The sequence below is a fragment of the Apodemus sylvaticus genome, chromosome 5 (assembly GCF_947179515.1).
Source record: "Apodemus sylvaticus chromosome 5, mApoSyl1.1, whole genome shotgun sequence".
Lineage (NCBI taxonomy): Eukaryota > Metazoa > Chordata > Mammalia > Rodentia > Muridae > Apodemus > Apodemus sylvaticus.
This window is the reverse complement of record NC_067476.1, coordinates 75,950,828-75,969,820: the sequence shown is the minus strand read 5'-3', so window position 1 is coordinate 75,969,820 and position 18,993 is coordinate 75,950,828.

Genomic DNA, 18,993 nt, shown 5'->3' with positions numbered 1-18,993 from the left:
CAGGCGCACAGACTCGCAGGAAGAAGTAACATCATTCTGCCCTGAAAGTGAACAACCCACGGCTGCGAGAAGGGAGGGCAATGCTGTTTCACGTGCCTCTCCCTGCCTGAACTCTGGACTCACAACAACATGACAAGATTGAAAAGATAGCTCTACCAGGCTCTGGGGCTAACGCTTTGGTGTCCCTGAGCTCTGGTGAGGAAGCAGGCAGCCTCTCCATTTGACTTTAAAGGGCTTAAATGAAAGCCGAGTCGGTTGCACTGGCTACATCTCAAGCACTTGACACCTACATGTGAGTCTTGGCCATCGTATGAGGACAAGACGGATGAAAAGCATTTCTACCCTGGCAAAACCTTCTGTGGTGGGCATAAGTCTAGACAGACAGAGGTGCTGGGCAAGGCTACAAACAAACTGATTAACTGCTTCTCTCTCGGTACCTTCAGAAATGATGCCCTCAATCGTCAGGGTCCTGGACCCACTAAGCAAAAGTCTTGCCCGGCCTTGCATTACACGTGTGAAGAGAAGAGAGGGGAAGAGAAATGTGGTTTCTCAAGGCCTGCTGCCTGCCCAGACTCTGGACTTACACCAGCACTACAGGGTTGAAACCACCGCTCTCTCGTATTCCTCCAGCCAAAGAAGCAGATGCCCGGAGAAGCCGGGCTGGAGAGGGGCTTAGCTGAAGTTACACCGAGCCAGCACGGGGTGGAGCCAAATATGAGTCTGGAGCTGCCCCAGAACCTGGGCTTCCTCCAACAAGCTAAGCTCACTGAGAGCTCTCATCCGCGAAGCAGAAGGTACTTATGGAGAATCTTAGAGTGAATCCAGAACGTTCGGGCCCCACTAAAGCTAAGCGGGCCAACGTTGGCACTTTTAGTCCTGTCTCGTGAGATGCGCTGGGAAAGTACACATCGAGAGTTATTGGCTGTAACTCGGTGGTGATCTGAATCTTCCACCCCTCAATCTTCTCACTTTTAAAATGGGTAACAATATTAGAACTTATCTCACAGGGTCTTATAAATTAAGAATTTATAAACCCCTTGGCACAAGGCTTGGCTTGTGACAAGTGGTCAACCATCTTCATTATGAAATTGGCCCAGTCAGTTTTCTGTGGCTATCACCAAATTCTACCGGCTGAGTAATTTATAAACAACGGTGGTGCCTGTGGTTAATTCGATGGGTTTTAGAATCTCCATGGAAACACATCTCTGGAGCGGTTCCTGAGAGTGTTTCTAGATCAGGGAAGACCCACCCTGGTTATGGGAGGTACCGTTATGTGAGCTAGGTGAGGTTCTGCACGAAACAGAGAAGAGAAAGCTAGCAGAGCACCGAACTCATCTCTGCTGCAACACCACCTCCTGCTCCGGCGCTAGATCTCCCACTGAGAAGCACAGACCCCTCTGGGGAGCTTACTCTCCTGCTACTCTGGTAAAAATACCCTGACAAATACGACTTGAAGGGGAGTGTTACATTTGGGTTCACAGTTTGAGAGCTGTCCATCCGCAGAGGCATCCTGGTAGGAGGAGCCTGACGTAGCCAGTCACATCACATTCACAGTTCAGAACTGGAGAGTGATGGACGCCCATGCGCAGTACCGGGCGCAGGAGCAAGGAATGGGGCCACACAAATTCAAGGTGCATCTTCCCAGTTCAGTTAACCCTACCAAGATAATTCCTCACGGGCGACATTAACCATCCCAGCCCTTAAACTGTAAGCTTCCCTCCGCCCCGCATTCTCTCCGCTCCGCCCTCCCTCCCACCCTCTCTTCCCTAAGTTGCTTTTGCCATGCATTTTATGACATCACTAAGAAAGGTCATTAGAACAAGCGGCGTGTTTCTGTCGTGGGTCTGAAGGCAAGCAGGCACACGAGTGCACGGCGCTGGCATCTGGCCAGAGCTTGCTTTCTGGGTCATAGCACAACAAGAAGGTGGCTGACTCAGATGCCCGTTTATGTAGCAAAGCATCCACAGGACAGTGTACTGGACCCTTAGCCAAGTCCCATGAGTGGCATGGTCCATCCATGAAGACAGAGTCCTCGTGACCCAATCACCAGCCAGAGGTCTCACACTCAATTCTGCTTAGCATATGACTTTGGGGGTTAAATTTCCAGAATATGAAAGACATACTCAAGCCACAGAAATAATGACAAAGGAGATTGGTCAAAGGCAGAGTTTAAAAACCCAAAGAGAGGGACTAGAGAAGACTCAACAATTAAAAGCACTTGCTGAGCCGGGCAGTAGTGGTGCGCACCTTTAATCTCAGCACTTGGGAGGCAGGCAGATTTCTGAGTTCCAGGCCAGCCTGGTCTACAGAGTGAGTTCCAGGACAGCCAGGTCTATACAGAGAAACCCTATCTCAAAAAATAAAATAAAATAAAATAAAAGCACTTGCTGCTCTCCCAGAGGATCTGAGTTCAGTTCCCAGCACCCACACAGAGGCCATCTGTAACTACAGTTCTGGAGGATCTGATGCCCACTCTGACATTCATCAGCACCAGACATTCAAATGGTGCACAGACATGCATGCAGTTTAAAACATTGACAAACATAAAAATAAATCTAAAATAAAATATTTAATTTTTTAAAAATCCAATTAACCAGGCTGAAATCCTGATTCAACTCAGCTAACTTAGCTTTGTTAATCCAGGGCAATCCACTTTACCTTTTTGTAAAGTAAGGAAATAAGAACCTACCTTAAAGGACTTCAGAAAGGATTAAATGAGATAATTTATTACGTAAAGTGGTTAATGTAGAAATTTCCTAAGCACATAGTGACTTCTCAATAACTACGGTATTCGTTATTAGCAGTGTTATTACAGAGCACACAATACCGACCAGACGCTCAAAAGTAGACGGTGAGCGCCATCTAGTGTCCGTCAAGAACAGCACATCACACAAACAAAGGAACCAGATTTTATTTTTAGATTTCATATTGCCATGAAGACTCTAATCCTGGCCCAGCAGCCTCTGGAGGCTGGCCCAAGATAAAAAGAAAAGGAAAAGGGGGAGAGTGGCAGAGAATCACTTTTCTAAATATCTGGCTGCATCGGACAGGGGCCAGCTGTGGGATCATTCCAGTCTTCAACGCCCTGGAGGTGCTTAAGGATAGAGGTAACCCAGCTAGGAGACAACAAGCTCCAGCTCAGCTGTCTCTCTGCTCCCGAGGCCACGGCCTTTCTCCTCTCTCCCACTGTGCGGCTTTCCTCGTTTCGGCAAAGCTGCATGGTACCCAAGAAGGAGAATCTCACGGGAGACGAAAGTTCGAGCTCCAGCTCTGCCCACCCACAGCTAAGCTCCTTGCCAGAGTCTCATCCTCACTGCCCCACAGCAAGGTCAGGAACCGCAGCTGTGCAGTCTGAGCTCAGGTCCCAGGGCTGACCTTACTTTCTAACCTTCTGGTTTCTCTCCACTGTGCTATTCTAATGCTTTGGGAATAAAAGGCTGGAGTGCATTTGGCCATTTGAGTTCCAGGCAACTTAGTGTGACCTATGAAATGTAAATCTTCTCCAGTCAGGAACCATCAACTAACCTCAAACTAAGGCTAAGGCATTCACCAATCAGACAGACACAGGAGCTAACTTAAAGGGTTGGGGGATTAGAGGGTGTCTCCCTCTATTCCTATCCAGATTTTTTTAGACAACCTGGCATGCTTCGGTTAGACTGGCTGGCCAGCAAGCCCTTACACGTAGCCGTGAGTCACCCGTCACATAGCCTAGGTAGACCGACTACATGGCCATCCTGAGTGAGTTACATAGAGCAACCCTATCTAAAAGAACTTTCTAAACTATACAGTAGGAAACTTTTAAAAACACGTTAGCAGAGTCTATTGAAATTACTAACAAGTGGTTAATAATTATAATCACCAAAAATTTAGTGAATGCTCAACGCATAGAGAATGCTGCATTAAGTACATAGATGCCACAAACATCTCCATTTTATAAAAGAAAAAGCCTTAGCCTTTGGGTATGAAATGATATGCCTAATGCCATGCGATCCTTCATGGGAGGGAGGGCAAGACTGAGTCAGGAATAAACACTATTCACAGCTCCACCACCTCCACCGGCACCTCCACCAACACCTCCAACTCCACCACCTCCACCGACACCACCACCTCCACCGACACCACCATCACCACCACCACCTCCACCACCTCCACCTCCACCTCCACCTCCACCTCCTCCACCACCTCCACCACCTCCACCACCACCTCTACCTCCACCTCCACCACCTCCACCACCTCCACCTCCTCCACCACCTCCACCACCTCCTCCACCTCCACCACCTCCACCTCCTCCACCACCTCCACCACCTCCTCCACCTCCACCACCTCCACCTCCTCCACCACCTCCACCACCTCCTCCACCACCTCCACCACCTCTACCACCTCCACCACCTCCACCACCTCCACCACCACCTCTACCTCCACCTCCACCACCTCCACGACCTCCACCACTTCCTCCACCACCTCCACCACCTCCACCACCTCCTCCACCTCCACCACCACCTCCTCCACCACCTCCACCACCTCCACCACCTCCACCGACACCTCCACCACCACCTCCACCACCACCTCCACCACCTCCTCCACCACCTCCACCTCCACCTCCACCACCACCTCCACCACCACCTCCACTACCACCTCCACCTCCACCACCTCCTCCACCACCTCCACCACCTCCTCCACCACCTCTACCACCACCTCCACCACCACCTCCACCTCCACCCCTGCAACACTGCCAGCTACAAGTGGCCATGGATAGGTTTTCTCTTCCTTGATGATTAGCTGTTTGTTGTGCTCTAGGTCTGATTGTTTTTCAATTCACTAATCAGAATTCTAGGACTTCTAGCAGAGAATACAGGCTCTTTGACAACGTGTGAAATGGGGAGGGTAGCCACCATTGATAGGGTCTGTTAACACGTTCCAATGAGAGAATGGGGCCAGCAGGCTGGGAGACTTTTGTCTTCTCTGTCCCCTGGACCTTTGTGGACCTCTACCACAATTTGGAACTTGGAAACTGTCTTGATCACTGTTTATTGCTACAAAGAGACACCAGGACCAAGGCAGCGCTCATAAAAGAAAGAAAGCGTGTAATTGGGGGATGAGTTACACTTTTAGAAGCGTGACATCTCAAAGTCTACCCCCTGTGACACACCTCCTACAACAAGGCCACAGTTCCTAATCCTTCCCAATCATTGCAACTGGGAACCTAGCATTCCAACATATGGGCATCTGAGGGCTATCCTCATTCAAACCTCCACAGGAACTATCACCATCTCCTACTGGAGATTGGTGCACACGAACATTTCTTTTTGTCCCTCCAAGAACCTTCTGACAGGCTGGCTAAAAACATCCACTGCTGACTTTCTAATTTTCCTAAGGCCAGGCTTGAGAAATGAGGGCATTCCACACCAGGGAGTCATCAGGAATGAAGTCATAGCTGCGGAGTGTCCTCGGAACGAGGGCACCTTGAATAATGACAGGAGATGGCAGGTTGTTTCAGTTATCTGTTAGGGCAAAGCACATTTTCTTATAACTTAGTGGCAAAACAAAACAAAACAGAACAGAAATATTAAATCACAGTCCATGGGTCAAATTGGGTTTATCACCTGTTTAAAAATAATAAGTTTTCTAAAAAAAGACTACCACATCTACATGTTTATGTAGGGATGGGGGATGGGATACGTCTACGTAGGGATGGGGGAGATGTGTCTATGTAGGGGTGAGTTTAGGAGGGAATATGTCCATATATGGGTGGGGGTATGGTGGGAATGTGTTTATGTAGGGGTGTCTATGTTGGGGTGCACATGTGCATGCAGGTAGAAGCCAGAGAGCAATAGCTCGTGTGTCTCTCAGTCATTTCTCACCTGATTTTTTTGAGGTGGAGGGCTGTGTGGGTGGGGGGCAACAAAGTCCAGGGATCTTTGTGTCCCGGCATCCCTAGCACTGGAGTATAAGCATGCACTTCAACTTCTGGCTTTTCACATGGGTGCCGGGAATCCAAACTCAGATCCTCATGCATGCGTGGCAAACACTTTGCCAAAGGAGCCCTCTCTTCAATCCATACGGTTGCTTTAATGCCAGAAGTGAGTAATTGCATGTATGACCTGTAAGACCCTCATCCTAGCTGCCTGGAAGCTAGTATTATGCTATCAGCTGTGAGATGAAGATGTAGAATCTCCTCTGGCACCATGCCAGCCTGGATGCTGCCTTGTTCCCAACTTGATGATACTGGACTGAACCTCTGAATCCATCAGCCAGCTCCAATTAAATGTTGTCCTTATAAGAGTTGCCTTGATCATGGTGTCTGTTCACAGCAGTAAAACCCTCACTAAGACAGAAGTTGGTACCAGGGACTAGGCCTGACCATGCTTTTGTTTGGAAGAATGTGAATTTGGGGACATTGAATTTGGAAAGCAGTGGAATGCTTTAAGTGGGGCTTAATGGGACATCCTAGAAGGAATATGGAAGGATTTGTTACTGAGAGTGATTTGAATTGTGCTGCGAGGCCCAAGAGGTTTCAGTGGAGAATTTCACTATGTGTCCTAGCGACAGTTTTTGTGATATTTTGGATAAGAATGTGGCTACTTTTTGCCCTTGTCTGAAAAGTCTACCTGAAGATAAGGTAAAACGCAGATTAATCGCACTGACAAAGGAAGTCTCAGAAACACCCATCATAGATTGTTCCCTGGTTAAGTCTCATGAAGAGCATTTTAAAAAAGCATTGCAAGCTGAGAAAGGAAAAATAAAAATATATATGGATTGAATTTTAAAGGGGCACCAGAAAGTGAAATGGAGCTGAATCCTGAGTTCAAGGATATTAAATTGAATTAAGGGAGTTGTGACTTTAGGGCAAGATTCTGCGCAGCTAAATTTAGATCCAGGTATGGTGGTGTGCACCTTTAATCCCAGGAGATAAAGCCAAGCAGATCTCTGAGTTCAAGCTGCCTGGAAGCTAGTATTCTGCTAGCAGCCTTGAGATAAAGATGTAGAATCTCCGCTCCTCCTACACCATGCCTGCCTGGATGCTGCCATGTTCCTGCCTTGATAATAATGGACTGAACCTCTGAACCTGTAAGCCAGCCCCAATTAAATGTTGTCCTTAAAAGAGTTGCCTTGGTCATGGTATCTGTTCACAGCAGTAAAACCCTAACTAAGACAGAAAACCTAAAGTATTTACCATCCGAACCTTTACAGAGAAAGGTTACTGACCTCTCTACCTTTTACCTGGATTCAACGGATCTCACAGTTCCACAGTTTTGCTGGTTCGTATCACAGAGCTGTTGGGGATAGCCCTGGGGACACTTGTATTCTGGTGCTAATTCAGTTCTCCTGGGAGGGGCTGTGAACAAGGAATGAGTCAGTGCTCTGGTAAACCTTTCTTCCCACCTTAATTAGTACAATAAAGGCTAGAGTGGGCCCGGCCGGTGGTGTTACACACCTTTAATCCCAGCACTTGGGAAGCAGAGGCAGGTGGATTTCTGAGTTCAAGGCCAGTCTGGTCTACAGAGTGAGTTCCAGGACAGCCAGAGAAACCCTGTGGGGGTGGGGGGGGGGAGAGGCTAGAGTGGGTGATTGGGCAGGAGAAGGGAAGGTGGGGCTGAAAGTTTTGAGAGGGGGGGAGACTAAGGAGGAGGCAGAAGGAAAGCAGAAAAGGTTGTGGCCTGGAGAAACTGCAAGTTATAAGGGGTCTTGTAGATGGGGAAGATGGTAGTCAGTGGTAGGCATGCAGCCCATATTCACCGAAACACTGATCTATCTACCCCAGGCTCACTCTGGTACCTGCATTCATCTCTGGTAGAGTTGACACTTGACTAGGACACCTGAGTCAACTTGTGAGACTTGACCAGTCATAACTTACCGGACCCCCTGAGTGGACCACTCAGAGATGGGAATCGATGCAAAACACAAGAGGAATTTTTATTAAATCCAGCATGCTGAGGCCGTCCTGCACACACAGAGAGAACGGCCCCAACCCTCATGCTATGCGGGCCTTTATACCCTCCTCAGGGCCACCGCCATTAAGCACAATGTGATTAGCAGAACAGTGTTACAGTCAAACTAATTGGTTGTTAGGTGATGAGGTAGGTGGCCAATGGTCAGTCCTTCAGAATGCGTCCCCACCCTTAGGTCGGTCTCCCCCTCCCCTCTGTGGTCTGAGGAATGTAACTTAGCCTCTGACCTTTATAAAGTTCCTGAGTTAACTCTTTCAAACTAAGCCTCCCTCTCTTTCCCTAGAATCTTTCCTCACCAACAAGACTAAACAGCAGTTGCTTTACAGAAGGACATAAACCCCAGTGCAGAAATATATGTCAAGCTGCTAATTGCATTATGCTCACTTCTGGTCCCTTGACCAAAGCCACTCATGTAAGAACAGGCCCAGGATTCCTGGGGAGAAGATCATTCAGAATCTATAACTACTGAACTACTGAAGGATATGAGTCACCAGGACCTGCCAACAGCAGAGTGCAATTGTGTGCTGGGAAACAGAGCTATGGGAAACAGAGCTGACTGGAGACCCTGATTTGCCTACTGAGTCATCCAGCAGATATTTAACAATCTTACCCAAACCCTGGGTAAAACCTGATGTGACTGACTCTGTGTACTAAAATTTTTTGTCTAAAAAAAATAAAATCAGTTGGTAAACTGGTTTTCACAAAAGCCAAGGTTGTAGTGATTCATTTCCCAGGAAGATATATTGAACTTTATGCTTTATATCATGTGTACACATTTAGCTCATGCTAAGAATTTTCTTTTGTTGTTGTTGTTGTTTTTTGTTTTTTTCAAGACAGGGTTTCTCTGTGTAGCCCTGGCTGTCCTGGAACTCATTTTGTAGACTAGGCTGGCCTTGAACTCAGAAATCCACCTGCCTCTGCCTCCCAAGTACTGGGATTAAAGGTGTGTGCCATCACCACCAGGCTTGCTAAGAATTTTCAATTGCATGTAGCTGAAACACTTTGGAAAAGACAAACCTAATATAATTGTGCCTTTATTGTGTCCAGTTTATTAAATGAAAGCACCCTTTTGTGAATTGAGTGGAAGTTCCTCCCCTTGTTCTCTTGACAAAAGTGCTGGCAAGTGTCTAGTTGCCTTTCGAGTAGAAACACTTCTGGCAAGAAGGCTCCTGGGTTGGAGGAGCAGAGTTCTACACCCAACCCTGACTCTACAAGGACCTAGTTCTGTAGGAGAACAATGAGGTCTACAGTGTTCTTTCATTAGACGTTAATACTACAGGCTAATAGCCTGCTTCCCTCTACTTTGTGGGCTGGAAGGAAAGTTTATTAGTACCCTGTCCCTTGAAGTTAGATGCACCCCAGTGTGTTAGGCTGTTTTCTGTTACTGAGACAATCCATTGATGGAGAGGAATGTTTATCTGGACCACCTGTCCAGGGCTGACACCACATCCCACAGTAGGATGAGCCCTCCCACATTAACCAAGAACATGCCCCCACAGACATACCTTCAGGCCAGTCTGACAGAGGCAGTTCCTCAGCTGAGGTTCCCTCTTCCTAAGTGACTGTAGTGTCTGGAAGGTTGATAAAACGTAAGTAGCACAGATGGTTGTAGAGGTCAGAGAAGAAAACAAAACATCAAAGTTAAAACTTAAGTGGCAAAAAAGGAGCCAGTCAGAAAAAGGAACTGGGACAGGAGTCTTCTGGCTGCCATTTGCACCAGGGATCTGGGCAGCTCCACAGCCTTCTGTGCACAGACCCTGCCAGAAGAGAGTTGGTCTCCCAGGAATACAGACACGGGCTTACAGGCCCACAGGAGGGACAAGCTCCAGCCAGAGACAGCAAGACCAACTAGCACCAGAGATAACCAGATGATGAAAGGCAAGCACAAGAACCCTACCAAAATAAACCAAGGCTACTTGGCAACATCAGAACCCAGTTCTTCCACCACAGGAAGTCCAGGATACCCCAACACACCAGAAAAGCAAGAGTTAGATTTAAAATCGCATCTCATGATGCTGATAGAGGACTTCAAGAAGGAAATAAATAACTCCCTTAAAGAAATAGAGGAGAACATGGGTCATCAGGTAAAAGCACTTAAAGAGGAAACACAAATATCCCTTTAAGAACTACAGGAAACCACAAAAAAGTGAAGGAATTGAACAAAACCATTCAGGATCTAAACATGGAAGTAGAAACAATGAAGAAATCACAAAGGGAGACAACCCCAGAGACAGAAAACCTTGGAAAGAAATCAGGAGTCATAGATGCAAGTATCAACAACAGAATACAAGAGATAGAAGAAAGAATCTCAGGTGCTGAAAATACCATAGAAAACATTGACTCAACAGTCAAAGAAAATGAAAAATGCAAAAAAGTTTGTAACACAAAACATCCAGGAAATCTAGGACAGAATGAGAAGGCCAAACCTAAGGATTATTAAGTGTAGAAGAGAGTGAAGATTTACAACTTAAAGGCCCAGTAAATATCTTCAACAAAATTATAGAAGAAAACTTCCTTAGCCTAAAGAGAGAGATGCTCATGAACATACAAGAAGCCTACAGAACTCCAAACAGACTGGACCATAATAGAAATTCCTCCTGTCACATAATAATCAAGGCACCAAATGCACTAAACAAAGAAAGAATATTAAAAGTAGAAGAGGAAAAAGGTCCAATAACTTATAAAGGCAGACCTATCAGAATTACACCAGACTTCTCACCAGAAATTATGAAAACTAAAAGATCCTGGGCAGATCTCATACAGACCCTAAGAGAACACAAATGTCAGCCCAGACTACTATACCCAGCAAAACTCTCAATCACCATAGATGGAGAAAACAAAATATTCCATGATAAAAGCAAATTTATATACTATCTTTCCACAAACCCAGCCCTACAAAGGATAACAGATGGAAAATGCCAACACTAGGAGGGAAACTACACCCTAGAAAAAGCAAGAAAAGTAATCTTCCAACAAACCCAAAAAAAGGAAACCACACAAACACAAAAATAACATCAAAAATAACAGGAAGCAGCAATCACTATTCCTTAATGTCTCTTAACATTAATGGACTCAATTCCCCAATACAAAGACATAGACTAACAGAAATATATTTCATGTAAACCTTCAATTTTATCAGAAAATGTTCATAATTCCTCTTTCAAATAATCTAGTAATGTTTTTATGACTACCATTTTATCTATTATTTTCCATGATAATCTTCAGTTTTAACATGTTTTTCTATATATTCAATTTTATCAGAAATATGTTCCATGTAAATCTTCAGTTTTATCAGAAAATGTTTATTATTCCACTTTCAATCAACTTAGAAATATTTTTATGCCTACCATTTTATCTGCATAATTTTCCATGAAATGGTCAATTTTAACATGTTTTTCTATATATTTCTTGAATTTTATCAGAAATACTTTCCATGTAAATCTTCAGTTTTGTCAGAAAATGTTTATAATTACACTTTCAATCAACTTAGAAATATTTTCATGCCTACCATTTTATTTGTGTAATTTTCCATCTGTATATAATCTTCAATTTTAATGTTATTCTATATTTTTCTATAATTTTATCAGAAATATTTTCCACGTAAATCTTCAATTCTATCATAAAATGTTTCTACTTCCTTTTTTGAATTAATTTAGCGGTGTCTTTTATGTCTACCATCTTACTGTTTAATTTTTCCATGAAAATTGTCAATTTTGATGTGTTTTTTTGATATATTTCTTGAATTTTATCAGAAATATTTTCCATGTTAATCTTCAATTCTATCATAAAATGTTTTACTTCCTTTTTCAATAATAAATAAATATTTTAAAAAGAGAGAGAGAGAAAGGAACTCTTTCTCTGCCATGTACCCAGGTCGCTCACCTCCCAATGCCTCTGTTTCCTTGTCTGTAAAAGTAAAAAGAACCTACACTGAAGGCAGTGACATGGAGATTGATAGAGAGAGGCTATTGAGGCTGTTGCTTGGCATATAGTGACGACTTGGGAAGTGCCATATCGTGGTGGGTAGAGCAGCCAAGCAGTTTTTGCTCCACAGCTCCCTCTGCCTTCAGTTTCTATGTCTGGGAACATGGACTCTCAATCCTTGTCCCCCACCCTTCACCCTCCCTACCCCCCCCCCAGCTCCTACACCCTTCCCACCCCCACCTGGATCAGCCTGGGCCTGGAAACTCTACCAAACTACCACTTATCTGGCTTGTACACAAATTAAAAACCAAACCTTTGAGCAAACAAATGAGCAATAAACACAAGAGTATTAATAAATGATAGAACAATTACCTCCTTACGAGGCATTCATAAATGTTTCAAGTCTCCTTTTCTGTAGACTGACGGGATGGTAATGAGGGATCATATTAGCATACAGACATCTGTTGTCTCACGGGTTGTCCATTTTGTTTTCTTTCCTTTATCTCCCTGTCTGAACAGCAAAACGGTTCTCCTCATCTTATACGTGTCTATTTAGGTTCTGTTCCGTTGGCCGGCCATGTCACGGAGTCTTGTCCTTTGCATCAATGCCTGCTTTCATTATGAAATCTCAAAGACGGGTGTGTTTCCTGCCCGTACAGGACCCTGCTGCTGTGGGTTCGAATGACTACTAAGGGTAGCCAACCTTAGTCAGGGCTGTACGCCTCATTGTGCATCCAAACCGTCTCACGGGTGAGAGGTGTGGAGAGTCGGCCTTGGCCATGAGTGCTTCCCTCAGAAAGGACAGGACGCTTCCTCTCATAACTCAGTGCCAATGCCATGTCTGCCCCAAAGGCTCGTTTGAAAAGCTCGATGATTGCCACAGCAGCATTCAGAGGTGGGGCTTGGAGAGGTTAATCGATCATGAGGCTGACCTGATCAGTGGATGAATCCATTGCTGGGTCCATAATTTGGTCACATTATTGGGCGGTGGGACAGAGGTGGAGGAAGTGGTCACTGAGGCATCCCTTGAAGAGAATGCCTTGCCCTGCATTGCCTTGTCTTTGCATCCTAGTCACCAAGGTATTCTGTTTTGCCTCCGGTCTGAGGAAGACCTCTGGTCTGAGCAGACCCTAAACTAAAACCTCAGAATCATGAGCCTAAGTCTCTGCTCTAAATTGTTTCTTCTGGGCATTTTGTCACAAGGTTGAAGGACTAACTAACTGGGTAAAGACTGTGATGTGGTTGTTAGGGCTGGGGTCTGGAATGCCCCTCCCTGTTTCCAATGCTGGTGCCATTTGGAAGTGCTACTACTTTTAAGAGGTAGTCCCAAGTGGCAGTAGGTCATCTGATCACTGGGTACATGGCCCTTGAAGGGAACTGTGGGGTCTGTTTTCTTTCTCTTCTCATTCGTGTTCACAGGAGAATGAGAGTGACGTCTAAAGGTAGCCATCCACAGACAACAACTCAGGGTTGTACTCCTTGTTCCAAGTCCGAATCACCTCAACAGGTGAGAGCTGCACTGTGTGCTTCTTCAGCCAGCCATGGTGTGCTGCCACAGACTCAAAGAATGAGCCAGTGTGGTGCACCACGCTCAGAGACTTCTGCATCTGCAAAATGCAGACCATGTGCTACCTTTACAAGAGATGCTGGGAGAGTGCAGAGCTGGTATTTACAAAGCTCCACTTTGTAGGAAAATGACCGGGCACTGCATACAACCAAGAGTGCATGCAGGAGAAAGACGGAAATTCAGGCTGTTGTCTTTGTTATGGTGGTCTTGTCTGAACCAGGTATTTCTGGGTCCTGGACATCTTATACAAAGAACTGAAAAACATCTCACACAAATGGCATAGCCGCAGTAAGATTTGTTTAAGGAGATAATACAGCATATAGTGTTGGGGAGTCGTAGCTGTCCAGTTTTGAGATAGACTGTTCAAGAGCATTGGTTTTTGTTTGGGGGTGTCTAGAAAGAGGAAGAGCTGGTTGCTAATGGATATAAAATAGGTGGCTCTCCCACTTGGCAGGCTTGTGCTACCTAAGCCTTTCTTAGCTTACACATGTATAAGTGAGAGTCTCGGTTTCTTTACTAAACCCACCTGTCTTAGGGCTTTACTGCTATGAACAGATACCATGACCAACACAAGTCTTATAAAGGACAACATGTGTAAGGTTGTGGGGTCCCAAGTCTGCTCCACCACAAGGCAGGACCTGTCAGGAGGCAGAATGCAGGAGTTTTGACCATTCTTACCCCATGCTGTCACTGGGTGGGTGCTGGGCCTTAGGGAAACCCCAGGACACCGCTCCGGGGCTGGGGAAGTGCAGTCTGAGGCACAGGACAGCCAGAGCTGGTCCAGGGGTCCTGGGCTGTGATGAGGCCAGGACCATCTGGTTCTCAGGCTCTCAGACACCCAAGCGCCATTGGAAGCCACAGAAGAGCTGAGAACAGAGTGGGGGCCCCAGGATGGATGTAGTCTGAAGCAGGCAGGGAGAGGCAGGGGAGCTCCGACCACTGTAGCTCTATAGGTGAAGGCCTTTTCCATGGCTCCCCACAGCAGATCCAGATGAAAGGAGGCAGTCAATGTTTTTTTTTTTGAAAAAGATTTATTATTATATCCAAGTACACTGTAGCTGTCTTCAGTCGCACCAGAAAAGGGAATCAGATCTCTTTATGGATGGTTGTGAGCCACCATGTGGTTGTTGGAATTTGAACTCGGGACCTTTGGAAGAGCAGTCAGTGCTCTTAAGTGCTGAGCCATCTCTCCAAGCCCCAGTCCATGGTTTTAAGACATTTATTGTCATGGCAGAAAGTGGAGGAGTAAAACCATACCCCACCTCTCAGGGGCCGGCCTGAGGTTAAATACCTTTTGCAGGGAGGAATGTCTAGGAAGGAAAGCTTATTGGCTAAGCCTCCAGGCCTTTAGGTACCAGTATGGGGATCTTTCTTGAGCCTACGTGACCACAGGTCACATCCTCTAGATGTGGAGGGATTTGGGGCATTGCCCTTATGTGACTGATGGCTACAAATCTATGGGGGTCTTGTGACTAGTGACAGGGGCCTGGTGCCCGGGAACAGGCAAAACACCTACCATCCCTTCAAGGTCTCTGGGGTTTCAAGCCTTAGCTCAAGTGGGAATCAAGTTACTTTTCACAGTCCCAAAAACATATATTTTAGAGGTTCAGTTCATTATCAAGGTGGGAGCACGGCAGCATCCAGGCAGGCATGGTTCAGGCAGAGCTGAGAGTTCTACATCTTCATCTGAAGGCTGCTAGTGGAAGACAGACTTCCAGTCAGCTAAGGTGAGGATCTTAAGCCCATGCCTAGAGTGACACACCTACTCCAACAAGGCCACATCTCCCGACAATGCCACTCCCTGAGCCAAGCATATACAAGCCATCACATTCGACTCCCTGGCCCCCAAAGGCTTGTTCAAACACATGAATCTAGGGAGGGGGGTTCTATACCTAAACATTGCATATTGCAAAATACATTTAGTCTAACTTCAAAAGTCCCCATTATCTATAGCAGTCTCAACAAAAAAGTCCAAAGTTCAAAGCTTCTTCTGAGTTTCATGCAATCACTTAGCTGTAATCCCCCAAGCAAGACAGGAAACCAGCTAGGCAAACTCCAAATTCTGCATCTCCATGTCTGATATAATAGCAGTCTTCAAACCTCTAATTCCTTTTTCATCACCATTGACTGCAACAAACTTCTTTTCCCGGGCTGATTCCACTCCCTATTAGTAGAATTTCTCAGCAGATATCCTATGGCTCTGGCATCTCAAAAATCTTCAGAACTCTAAGGAAAATTCAGTGTTACTGTTTCTTGTTTCAATGTCTAGGATCCACACATGATCTTCTGGGCTGCTCCAAAAGGCTGGAGTCACTTCTCCAGCTCTGCCCTCTGTAGCACTCTAAACCCAGGTTGATCCACTCCACTGTTGCTGCTGTTCTTGGTGATCGCCCCATGGTACTGGCATCTCTAATGCTCTATGGTCTTCCTCGGCAACTAGGGTTCACCAATAGCTTCTCATGGTCTCTCTTCATGGCGCCCTTTGCATGACTCTTTACCAACTCCTGTGCATGACTGCTGCGGAAACGTCGAGGTTGACGTGGAGCAGTGGAGCAAAGTGTTCAAAGCGTAGGAGTAACACTCGGTCTGTTCCGAGAGCTTCCAGCTGTCATTCTGCTTCGGTTTGCTTTTGTCTTGTGAGACAGGGTTTCTCTTTTGTAGCCTTGGATGTACTGGAACTTGCTCTGCAGACCAGGTTGACCTCCAACTCACAGAGATCCTCCTGCCACCACACCACCACCTCTAATCCAGAATTTTTTAAAATGATTTATTTATCTATCTATCTATCTATCTATCTATCTATCTATCTATCTATTTATTATATCTAAGTACACTGTACTTGTCTTCAAACACACCAGAAGAGGGAGTCAGATCCCATTACAGATGGTAGTGAGCCACCATGTGGTTGCTGGGATTTGAACTCAAGACCTTCCAGTCAGTGTTCTTAACCACTGAGCCATCTCTCCAGCCCCTCTAATTCAGATTTAATCTGAGTCACTAGTGAGTCTTTCCTCCCTCCCTCTCACTTTCCTTCTGTTCCTTTCCCTCCTTCCCTCTCCTTCTCTATCCCTCTCTTGTCCCCCTTCTTTCCCCTCCCCTGTCCCTCTCTCTTTCCCTCCTTCCTCCCTCTCTTCCCCATCCCTCTGTCCTTCTCTGCATTGCCTGCCATTGCTTTGTAAACTTACTAAGTTTACCTGATTGAATCTTGTCACCAACTGACACACTCTAAGGAATGCTGAGGAACCCAGGTGGGGCATTAGGAGTCTCTCCATTAATGTTTTCAGAATTCAGTGCTGAGCCCACGGCAGTGATTCTCTGCATGGATGTGGCTGGGCCATGTGGAGGCGCTGACACGGGATCAAATGCTACCTACTGTGGTTGTTAGTCGTCTTTACACTGCTCTAACAATATCAGAGGTAACCAACGATAAAGAGAAAATGTTTACCATAATTTGTAGTCTATAATGCTAGTGCTAGTGCTGGGGGAGGTGGGAGAGGAGGAGGAGGGGGAGGAGGAGGGGGGAGGAAGAGAAGGAGGAGAGGGAGGAGAAGGAGGAGGTGGAGGAAGAGAAGGAGGAGAGGGAGGAGAAGGAGGAGGGGGAGGAAGAGAAGGAGGAGAGGGAGGAGAAGGAGGAGGGGGAGGAGGGGGAGGGGGAGGGGAGAAAGAGGAGGAGGAGGGGAGAAGGGGGAGGAGGAAGAGGAGGAAGGAGAGGAAGAGAAGGAGAGAGAGGAAGAGAAGGAGGAGAGGGAGGAGAAGGAGGAAGGGAAGGAAGAGGGAGGGGAGGAAAAGGAGGAGGAGGGGAGAAGGGGGAGGAGGAGAGGAGAAGGGGAGGAGGAGGAATAGGAGGAAGAGGGGGAGGGGGAAGAGGAATAAGAGGAAGGGGAGGGAGAGGAGGAGGGGAAGGAGAAGGGGGAGGAAGACAAATCAGCTGAAGGACAGGAGGATCCCTTGGATTTGCTATCCAGCTGAACCAAGAGTTATGGGTTCAGTGGAAGACCTACCCCATGTCATGAAAACTAAGGGGAGAGACTTGAGAGAGACACCTAACACACACACACACACACACACACACACACACACGAAAGGTCAGGATCCCTTCAATCCTTCAAGTGTATGCCACTGGTGACCTCTCATTAGAGCCCAGTTCCTAAGATTCCAGCCAGCTCTTGACAGTGTGCTCTGGGCGCAAGCTTTTATCCTGGGGGCACATGTTCAAACCACAGCGCGGCTTCTGCACAGGTGTGATTGGATAGCAGAGACTTGATACTACGTGTCACAGCACGAGGCCTGCCATAGCGTGGGTGTGGCCATCCTAGTTGTCAAAGGCATAAATAGAATAAGACTGGGCCTCCTCTGAGTTATAAAATATCCCCCAGCCGACTATTTCAGTTTTCACCAATACCACTGGCTCTCCTACAATGAGATCGCAGGGAAAGACTCGTCTTCAGAAACCAACTTGAAACAACCAAAGATCAAATATTCTTCATACACACACACACACACACACACACACACACATGATAAACAGGAAGTAAAAGGGAAGGGGACAGACATTGACTGGGCATTAGTGTGCATTATGTCCTGTCTGTTCTGAGCACTTCCACAATTCTAATTAATTCTCAACAAGTAATTGTACACAGGAGGCACTATAACACATATGTGAAGTTCTAACAAAGCCCTAGTCAGATTAGGAGGCTGGTGTGCTTTAATAAGGGACTAGAGGACTCTAGCCTGACTTATCAGAAATGAACACACTAACACAGTTTTATAGTACGAGACTTAAGGCTGCCGCCATCAGAGTCTGACACTGAGTATGAATCCCAGGACTCGAACTGGCAGGCTTAGACACGTCTCCCCATTTCTTTCCTCTCCCGCTCCTGTGTGTGTGTGTGTGTGTGTGTGTGTGTGTGTGTGTGTGTGTGTGCACGTGCGCGCATGTGCGCATTCAAGGACACTTGTACAAAAAGGAATGTGGCGAGATCAGAGTATAACTTTTCAGAGTTTGTTCTCTTCTTCCAGTGTAGGTTCCAGGTTGTCAGGCTTAAATGGGCAAGCACACTGACCCTTTGAACTATCTCTCTGGCCCTACCACCTTATCTTTTGAGGCCAGTCTCTTAAATGAATTTGAAATTCCCTGCTTCGGCTGACTCCCCAACCAGCTCCAGTAATCTCTAATTATACACTTTACCAGTGTTGAGATTACAGACCCACAAGCTGTCCCACGCAGCTTTTTACATGGGTTCTGGGGCTCAAACTCAGGTCCTCAAACTTGCCTAACAGACACCCCTAGCCTCCCCAACACCCCTTTCTAATTTAATCGCACTTAGATGTTTTCCCCTATTGCCACCCTCTGGATGCTAAGGAAATGGATTTTGTGGATTCTCAGATATCTTGTGCTTCCAACCTCTCCCCCGGTATCTTTCCCTATTTCTGGTAAATGTAAGAACTTTGCCAAGCACAAAAAGCAATTGACTTGGCATTTTGCCACCAGTAGGGACCAGAGGCTCCCAGCCAATCCTTCAAGTCCTTCTCGCGGATTTTCGCACCGCCGAG